Here is an 8841-nt window from a genome sequence, read left to right as displayed (position 1 = left end):
GACTTGGCCTCAACTGAGTAGGGCCTGGTGTTGCCGCCCTGTGCCGTGCTGTGCCAGGCCGTAACTTACCATGGAATACCGCGACGTACTGTATCTACTAGCCTGCTCATTTGGATCGCCGCAGTCACAATAAGCTCTATCTGCCGCATCTTCTCAGCCTAAGGAGACGGTCCAAGCCACGCTTAGCCGCCCACCTACACTAGCCCTGTATGACCGGGAGACTGCTCCCGAATGGCCACGAAGCCGACGGCGTGTGGGTAAGGTATGCTGCGCAGCCAAGAGGCTCGGCCTGGCCACGCTGATCTAGGCGATCCCGTACATACATGGCCGGGGCTACGGCACCCTGCTCAATGACGATCACCATGGTGGTCCCTTGCTCCGATGCCATGCATATTCCGATCCGCACCGTCTCGAGCCCCCAACGCGTACGCTGACCCGCTTCGCCAAGGCCAATCCCCGGCTTTGGCTCACAGCCACATGGCTCGATCCAGCCGCAGCACGACGACGTTGGCGGGCTGCGATGTGGTACCCCCCATCCCCCCTTACCTGTACTGAACGCCCCACCGTACCATTCGGTTGGAAGCCGCTCAGCCGATGCTTACGTGGGCGTTGCGTTGGTCAACCCGGGACACGAGGTGGCCACGTTTTCGATTATCGTCCGATCGGGAGCTTCTTCCCGAAACCAGGAACACGAGGTCGCCCTGCTCCCGGCCGCTCTGCTCTTACGAGCTTTGCCGGTGGGGCGAACGCCATCATCAATCACAATCGGTACCGTAGTCTTGATTCGCTGGCAAGTTGATATGCAGTGGTCCGACCCAGGAACGAGCCGGCGCTCTACATATGTCGTGTTACGTTCACCGCTTGGTGCTGTTGCCTGCAGAAAAACGATGGATCGAACGACGAGGAGGAGGAAGGTTGCAGCCGCGATGGAAAAGGAGGAAGGGTGGCTTGCGTTCGGGCCTTCGGCTTCTGCTCAGCCTGCAGTTCGGGATATAGGAGACGGAGCGCGATCCCGTTCGGCCCGATCGCGAGGACCTTTTTCTTTCATCCTCAGAGGCGAGAAGGGGGTCAAGGGGGAAGCGGGGTGGACTAATTGGCCCGTGATACCTTAAACTCACGAGTACCAGCTGCTCTGTGGCTGCCTCGCTCTCCGGGCTAGATCGGTCCAGGATGTACGGCAACGGCACGCTTTCACCCTGCCTGCCACGACCTGCTTGGCCCACTCGTGAAAGGCTGGCCGGTGTCGCATGCTGCAAAGCGACCGATCCAGGTCGACGTCGAAGCTGCGGCGCCGGCAGAAGCAGGTGGGCTGCGGCGTCACTCGCAACAGCTGCTGGGAGGACCTTGAACAGTCGAACCTCCAAGGCCAGTTCGAGGCCCCGTTGGCGATCCTAGGAACCAACATGGCCAGATTCTCTGCCAGATCTGCATGTCGGGACTGAATTGGATCGCCGGCCGGGGAACGCAAGGCAAGAACGCACGAAGAGACCAACCCACCACCGCTTAGAACTTGACCTCGCTCGCGGAAGCAGAGGGGACCAGACTGTACCCGGGGCCCTCATCCTCTCGACCCGCGCTCTGACAGCGGGCTCAACTGGAAGAATGACAACGGGACCCACGCAGCGCACAACGACACTCCCCTGGCCCGCTCTGCACGTCGGCCCCGGTCAGCCACGAACCATGCCAACGCTGGAAGAGGAAGAAGGATCCTCGCACCATCGCCCCGGCATCTGGACGAGCTCTGCACTGGAGACTACCGGCACAAAGGCAGACCTATGTGCAGCATCGTTCGAAATTGGGCCTGCAGGCGCAACCCTCGGCGCCACCAGGGGTTGGGCTACAGGTCGGACAATCGGTAGGTCAGTCGGGGAGGACAGGGGGAAAGGGGAAAGGGGCCCGGCAAGCGATGCGGGACCTAGAACCACATGAAAAAGTCCGGGTCTGCGCCTCAAGCGAGCTCTAATCGCGAGATCTACACCTTAAACAGGCTCGTCGCCTGGTTGGACGGCGATGCGAGTGGTCCGGGAACTGGGCATATGTCATACCTAGTGCGGTTGTAGCAGGGCGGGCGGAGCGGGTGCACGCACGCACATGCACGCTGTATGTATGAGGATCCTTGCTGCTCGCTAATGCTACATTGGAACGGTGGACGAGCAGGCCAGGCCAGGTCACCAGCGACGAAGAGGGAAGGAGCCCGCCGTACGTCTGCCCGCCACCGTGAGCACGAGCATCTGCCCCAAGCTTGCCGCGAACCATCGTCGTCGTGATCAGTGCCCAGACCATCGACAGTCAGCCTGAGACGCTGCATGGGCGACGAAGCTGCTTCTGGGTAACCGTAGCTTACACTACCACTTGTCGGTGGCGTGTCGGAGACGTGCAAGTCGGCTTAGAATCGGCCCGTCTACCGGCCAAGCGACGGCGTCCGTGCTGTCCCCTTGCATCGCCGGAGAGGGCAAGTCGCCCGACCCCTCCCGCCTTTGAATCTTCACCTAGTTACATACACCTCGTACTCTGTAGCCCAAAGTGCCCGGGCCGCTCAGTGCAAGAAGAGCCCTGCGGCCCATCGGCAGGCTGAGACACACACGAGTGTAAGACCAGCTAGCTAGTGCCAGCTTGCCAGGGAAGAGGTTGGGCGTCCGAGTACACTCGGACTCAGAGGCTAAATTCTGACTTGGCGCAAAGGTTGGTACGAAGGTACAGATGCACAGCTGCTCGCCGTAGCGCACTTCCGTCGTCGGTGTCGGCCGTGCCTTCAGGGGCCGGGCACAGCCACGAACTCACTGACCCGCCCGCTAGTGCCAGACAGGAGAGGTTCGGAACCCGACCCGTCGACTGCGCCCAGACTTCGACCATAGCCGCCGCGCCATGCCCTCCCTTGCGGCGGACGCACCTCGCCGCACAGCTAGGAGCAGGCAGGCTATGAGGATCCAGACCGCAGCTGGACTCAGACACGAGGGGCTGCCTCGTCGAGCCCGACCTTCGCTCGTCAAGCCTAGACCGACCCAGCCCAGCTCACCAGCTTCCGACGAGATCCCTTGCAGTGCGGTGCGCAGACCCCGAAGCGGTGGCGCTGTCGGTCACCGTACGTTTGCATAGCTAAGACGGATGTGAGGAGACAGGCAGTTCTGATGCCACAGAGACGCTCCTGCTCCATTCGAGATCCATCAAGGCACGCCTACAGCTCGGTGACATGGTCCGAGGGGCTGCTTTGCAGATGCCGGAGCCGTGACTGCACCTAAGAAAATGGGATGGACATGACTTGCTGAACAACGCCCGCTCGCGCGCTCACTCGGCAGCAACATTCGTCCTGGGCCTGCTCGGAATTGCTTGCTTGGTTGCCCTTGGGCTGTCTCGAATGGCAAAGAGTTTGCAGCATGCTGGCTCGCGCGTCCTTGCATCCATTGAGACGCTCCACTGACAAAGGGGCGAGTCTTGTCCGAGATGTGGTTAGAGCTCTTGCATAAAGCCACTATGCGCGAGCGCTGTCAGCATCTAGGCACAATACGGTAGTGCGAGTGACCGAGGTCAGGTTGCCCTCGTCGCTCGCTGTTACCCTTAGAGCGGGCAGCGGACGCGACTCTCGAGGCCACGGCCAGGTCGGTCGGCGCGAGTCATGGCGAGCCGCTCTGCATGGTCGCCGCCTAGCGTGTCCAAACGCTCGCGCTCTTCGCGGAAGTGAGCGGCTGCAACGGTCGGCCCGTTCAAGCCGTAGCTTGCGAGTGGCGGGTGGAACATGCATGCAGAAATAGGTATGAGTCGGCGTGCTGCACATATGTCGTCGAGCTGAGGCCTCACGACCTCGTCGGTGACACGCCGGGCCACCGCGATGAATTGACCATGGCGCAGACGAGGCGCAGTGCATTTTTGATTGCCGGCTCATTGCCAGCGCAGCATCATCCTGTACGCATCCGGGGCCAGCATGCTGTTGCTTTTGCTGCTGCTGCAACACAGCCCCCCTCAGCCACCGACCGGGCCGCCGTACGTATCGCCTTGCAGGCTTGCGGGTGCCGTGTTGCTCACCCACGCCGCTCAAATCCCTAATTGTTCTTGAGGCCCAGACCTCGTGTCTACTGCAGGCCGAGCTCTATCCCCGCAGATCCCCTTGCCTGTCATTGCACGCTAACGGGCCACGCTAACGGGCCAACGCAAACCATTCCCTCAGGGCGGACGCAATCCACTAGTCGTGTACAGAGCCGCGCCTGGCAGAGCAGCCGTATGCGCTCACACATGTGCATATGTCCGGCATTCGCTTGCTCCATGAAGGACGACCGGCGCGTGGACCTGCTCATTCAGAGAGTGGCAGGCGGACCGACCCCGTACGTACCCGCTTAGGCTACGGGCGGTCCCGTCTCGCTAAGGTTGCACAGCTTGCAAGGCAAGGAGTAGGACGCAACGGCGCGACGCTGGAAGATTCTCTGGCGTCTCATCCCCCTGTCTCGACGCTGCAGTCGTCGGAAGCTACCAATGCTCCGGGCCATCTACAGTACGGCTCGTCGTTCAGCGAAGACGACATGCCCTGACCCTGGGTGTGGTCTGGTCTATGGCGACATGGCTCCGTGCCCTTCGCCCCCCACCTCTGCCAGGAGCGAAAGACCGAAGCCTCCCCGGCGCGCGTATTATTGTCTCGTCAGAGCCGAAAGATGAAGAGACGGCGGCGGGGCCCAACTCCGCTGTACGTAAGTGCATTTGGCCGTCAGAGGGCCCGCAAGCGACATCAGGACCTGCTGAAGCCTCGGCGAGAGGATCCCGAGAGAGAAGAAGGAAAATCACGCTTGCCTTTGTAGACGACGCCGTGAATATTGTGCTGGGACGGTACGATAGGTAAAATCTCATGTCGAGGCGGAGACGATAAGCCATTGGGTTGAACCGGTCGAGTCTCTGTCAACTACTGCTCGCTGTGCCTACCTCGAAGGGTCGGGGCTGAGCGGACCGCGTTTGCGGTGACCGAGGACGGGCAGGCGGACGGAGAGACGAGGTGCTCAGCACGGCTCAGCAAGGCAGGCAGGCTGGCGGCCGCGGCCGCGGCGGCGACGAATCTCGGCCTCGTTTGCGGTCGGAAGGCGGCCGTCGGGAAAAGGGATGGGACCTCGGCGAGGCAAGTGATGGCTCCTGACAGCGACCCTGTCGGTGGCTTACTCGCCGTATGAGCCGTGGGCTGCAGCTGCACGACGGAACCGAAGCGGAACAGAGCCAAAGCCGTCAGGGGGGGCTGTCCTCGGTCGGTGCTCGTTGAGCGTCGCCGCTCGCGATATAATCACATGCAAGGAGCTCGTGGCAGATATATTGAAACGAACCTCGGCGGTGCGGACGCCTTACCGGGAAGTGAGGAGCATGCAGCGGCGAGGCGGGTGTGAACACATGCATGTGGCTGCGTGCCCATTTGCTTTCGGAAGATCACCTTGGCTCTTGCCGGTAAGGCCCCCCGGTCCCGAGGGCCGAGGCTCGAGTGAGCGGGCGCGGTTGGCGACGTCCGCCGAATCAGGCGCCGCTTCGAGACGGGCGGCGCGCATTTTGACAGGCCGACTGGCCGCGACTCGCTGAAGCCGGGGCCAACCCCTTTTTCCAGCCTCGGCCGGTCTAGAAGCAACACCGTATTTCAGAGCGACGCAGCTGAAAGCTGCCCTCGTGCACAGCTCTGAAAGGCATCCTTTCACGCTTGCAGGCTTCTCGTTTGTCGCTGCAGCAAGGTAGCTACCGGTAGCTGGAGTCGGGCCTTGCTTGTCCACACATCCAGGTAGGGCTGTGGATAGGCACACCCCCTGAGTCGCTCCTGTATGGCTCCTGAGCGTCTGCCTCTACATCTCTGGAGTGGTGCAGAGCAGCCTGAATGCAGCAGATTCGCGACTCCGTCCATTGCGCACCGCGGCGCCGCACCACCACCTACCCTCTTCGTTGCCGCGCAGGGCTGGGCTGTGTTCGCAGCGCGGGAAGCTCGGCCGGGTTCCTAGACTGCTGCTGCATAGGAGTAGAGCAGATTAATCTCCGAAGCCCTTCCAGCTCGCAGTGCTCCCTTTGCCACCTCTTCTACACGGGGACCCCACCGCAGCGCAAACCATTGACACGGCTGCCTGGACAATGCCAGCCTGACAGGAAGAGATCGAGGAGCTCCGACATCAATCTCGAGTCGTACCATGGCAATAGGGTGCGATCAGCGCCACCCGTGACTATTTTCAGGCCGTCGGAGAGCTCCCGAGGCTCTCTTTCCGGGCTGACCTGGGAGTCTAGGTCATCGCCGCTACTCGGCGGGCTGGATGCATTGTAGCCTTCGTGTTGGTCTCGCGTCAGGTGTGTGCGGACTCGGGCGCACCTCGACTTGCTCTCCTGGCTTCGTTCAACAAAGCGACCGATCGGCAGGGACGGTCTCTAGTCGCAGCAGTGAAGACTACGCTAGGAGCATCGAGTCTGGGTCGGGTGCCGCCGGCACGCCAGCGTAGATGGTCGTGATAGGCGCCCAGCCGCACGCTGCAAGTTCTTGCCCCTTTCACGCGCCCGCTGGCTGGCGAACGAGGTTTGTCCACCTGCGAATGGCTGCTCGCTGCACCTGGACAGGGGGTACATCTCCAGGGAGGGCGTAGCTTCGGCCTGTCAATGGATCGATAAGGCCTGGTACGGCTGCCGAGTGGATCTGAGAAGACCAGAAGGCGGCCGCAGCGATGGGTTTGTATGCCGCCTAGGGTAGCACATGCATGGCTGTCCAAGTTGTTGCATGCGAGACGGGACCGGGAAGGAGCTCACGACGCCGAGCAGCGAGGCCGACTTGTGTCGCAAAGAGCATCCGTCGGTGCCGACATCCTCGAACTTCGGCGGCGACGGCGGCGCAAAGGACGGACGTCAGGAGTGGCCACGCCAGGCCAGGGGCCGCCCGATTCAAGCACCTCGGCCGTTCCCCGTGCTCACTGCGACAGTGTGGCGCAGGGCGCGCCGCGCTCGGCCCGATCTGAGCTTGTGCACCGGCTCCGCCTCCTGCTCCAGTTCTCAGGGCGGCGTCGTTGTTCGGGATCGGAAAGCGCAGTGGCTCGTCTCCCATGGCGAGGGTCCGCGCTCAGAGCGGGCGGAGCGTTTTTGTCGTCGAGCGGAGAATGGGCGGGCGTTCCTGAGCGGGGGGCGTCTTCCACCGCCCGCCTTTTCCACGCAGCGGAGTGGCACAAAGCGGACCCTGGGGACAGAGCAACGTCGATGGGAAAGCAGCCGGTAATTCGAACGAAAACGAAAGGAAAGGACGGTCAGGGCAATGCCTCGCCGCCAGGCTCGGACGAACTCGACCAGCGACGTGCTGCCCTGCTTGCCGCCGAAACATCCATCATCGTGGCGACCGTCTGGACGGAACGCCACACGAGCCCCGATCTTTGCCGCCGTACCGCCCAGCATCCAGGACAGACCGACCCTGGGAACCCGGATCCCACCGCCACAACAACAGAAGATGGTCCGCAGCTTCTCACAAAGACGCCGCAAAGTATCTGCCGTGCCACCAAGCCGTACCGTACCGCACGCGGATCGGGAGCATAAAGGTGCGCTTGCTTGTCGTTGTCGTTGTTGTTTGCGCGCCATCGTGGGTGTCTTTGTTTGTGGGAAGCGTCGCACGGCGCGACGCGGGGCCCGATGGCGAGGTTGCTGCCCGACGTTGTCCCGTGCGACGATTGCCACGGGTCACAAAGACGGGGGCCCAGTCACGCGGCGCTGGACCGGGGCCGGGCCAGGGCCATGCTCTCTCGTGGGAAGCAGTCGGACGCTAGCCGCTGCAAGGAGCTTACCGACCGGGCTGCCGTCATCGCAGGGCGCCGTCCGGTCGCAGTAGCGCAGCCACGGAGCGATACCGGCAGCAGGCCCGATTGCCAGGCCAGGTCATGCCAGGCCAGGCCATGCGCCGGCGTACGGGTACTCTACGCGTCGACCAGTTCTGGCAGGCGAGGGGTGACAGCGCAATCCTCGCCTGAGTACGGATCAGGCGGCAGCCTCCCGATGTCCCCTGCCAGGCCAGGTTGCCACGACCTTCTGCTGTATGTACCGCGTGTACCGAGCGTTGCGGCAAAACAGGCTTGCCCTGAGAACTTCTACCGCAATGCGCACAACTTTGATGACCCCGGAGCTCGACGTGGCGCACAAACAGAAAGAAGGTCGGCAGAGACGGGCGAGGGACGACCTGGCTGACCAGGCGAGACACACACCGCTCGACTGACTGGTGCCTGAGGCAACGGCCTGCCGCTCTTTTGCCGCGCAGCACAACGAGAGTTCGGGCGCCGAGCGCCGTTACATGCAGACAGACGAGCGGACAACTACAGTACCCTCGCCCTCGAACGCGGCAGCAACGGGTCGGCACGCTCGAGGGACGGAGAAACCACCTGCCGTTCCGAGGGCAAGAGCCGTGGGAGCGGCACAGTCAGAGTCGTAGGGCTCGAGCCAGGAAAGGGCCAGGCCTCTACATACACTTTTGCCGCGCCGGTACGTGCTGTAACTCGGCAGGGTTTGGTTGGGGCAGGTTTGGGTAGGTACCCTATCCGGCCTTGCGCCGCTGCCTACGCAGCCGGTGCACAACCAGTGTGCGGATGCGGACCCTCTGAAGCGATGCTCGCTTTCGGTGGCCTCGGAGCTCGGGTTGCTGCCCTGTTCTGCAGCGGAAGGGTGCCCGCGCCCGTACCGCTGCGTGGGACTTGGCGCCGAGGCCATCGCAGGCCGAACCACCACCATGCTCGCCCTGTTTTTGTTTCCCCCTCCATCGGAGCTGCTTTTGTTTCGAGTCGCCGATGAACTTGGCGCAGCGCAAGCAGCAGCACCGGTACCGTCGTATGGCAAAGGGGCGCCTGCTTCAATCAGATCGCAGACGTGCCGCTTTCCCACCTTTCA

This window comes from Pseudozyma flocculosa (genome assembly GCF_000417875.1).
Source record: "Pseudozyma flocculosa PF-1 unplaced genomic scaffold scaffold00004, whole genome shotgun sequence".
NCBI classification, from domain to species: Eukaryota; Fungi; Basidiomycota; class Ustilaginomycetes; order Ustilaginales; family Ustilaginaceae; genus Pseudozyma; species Pseudozyma flocculosa.
Note: the sequence above shows the minus strand (reverse complement) of the source record.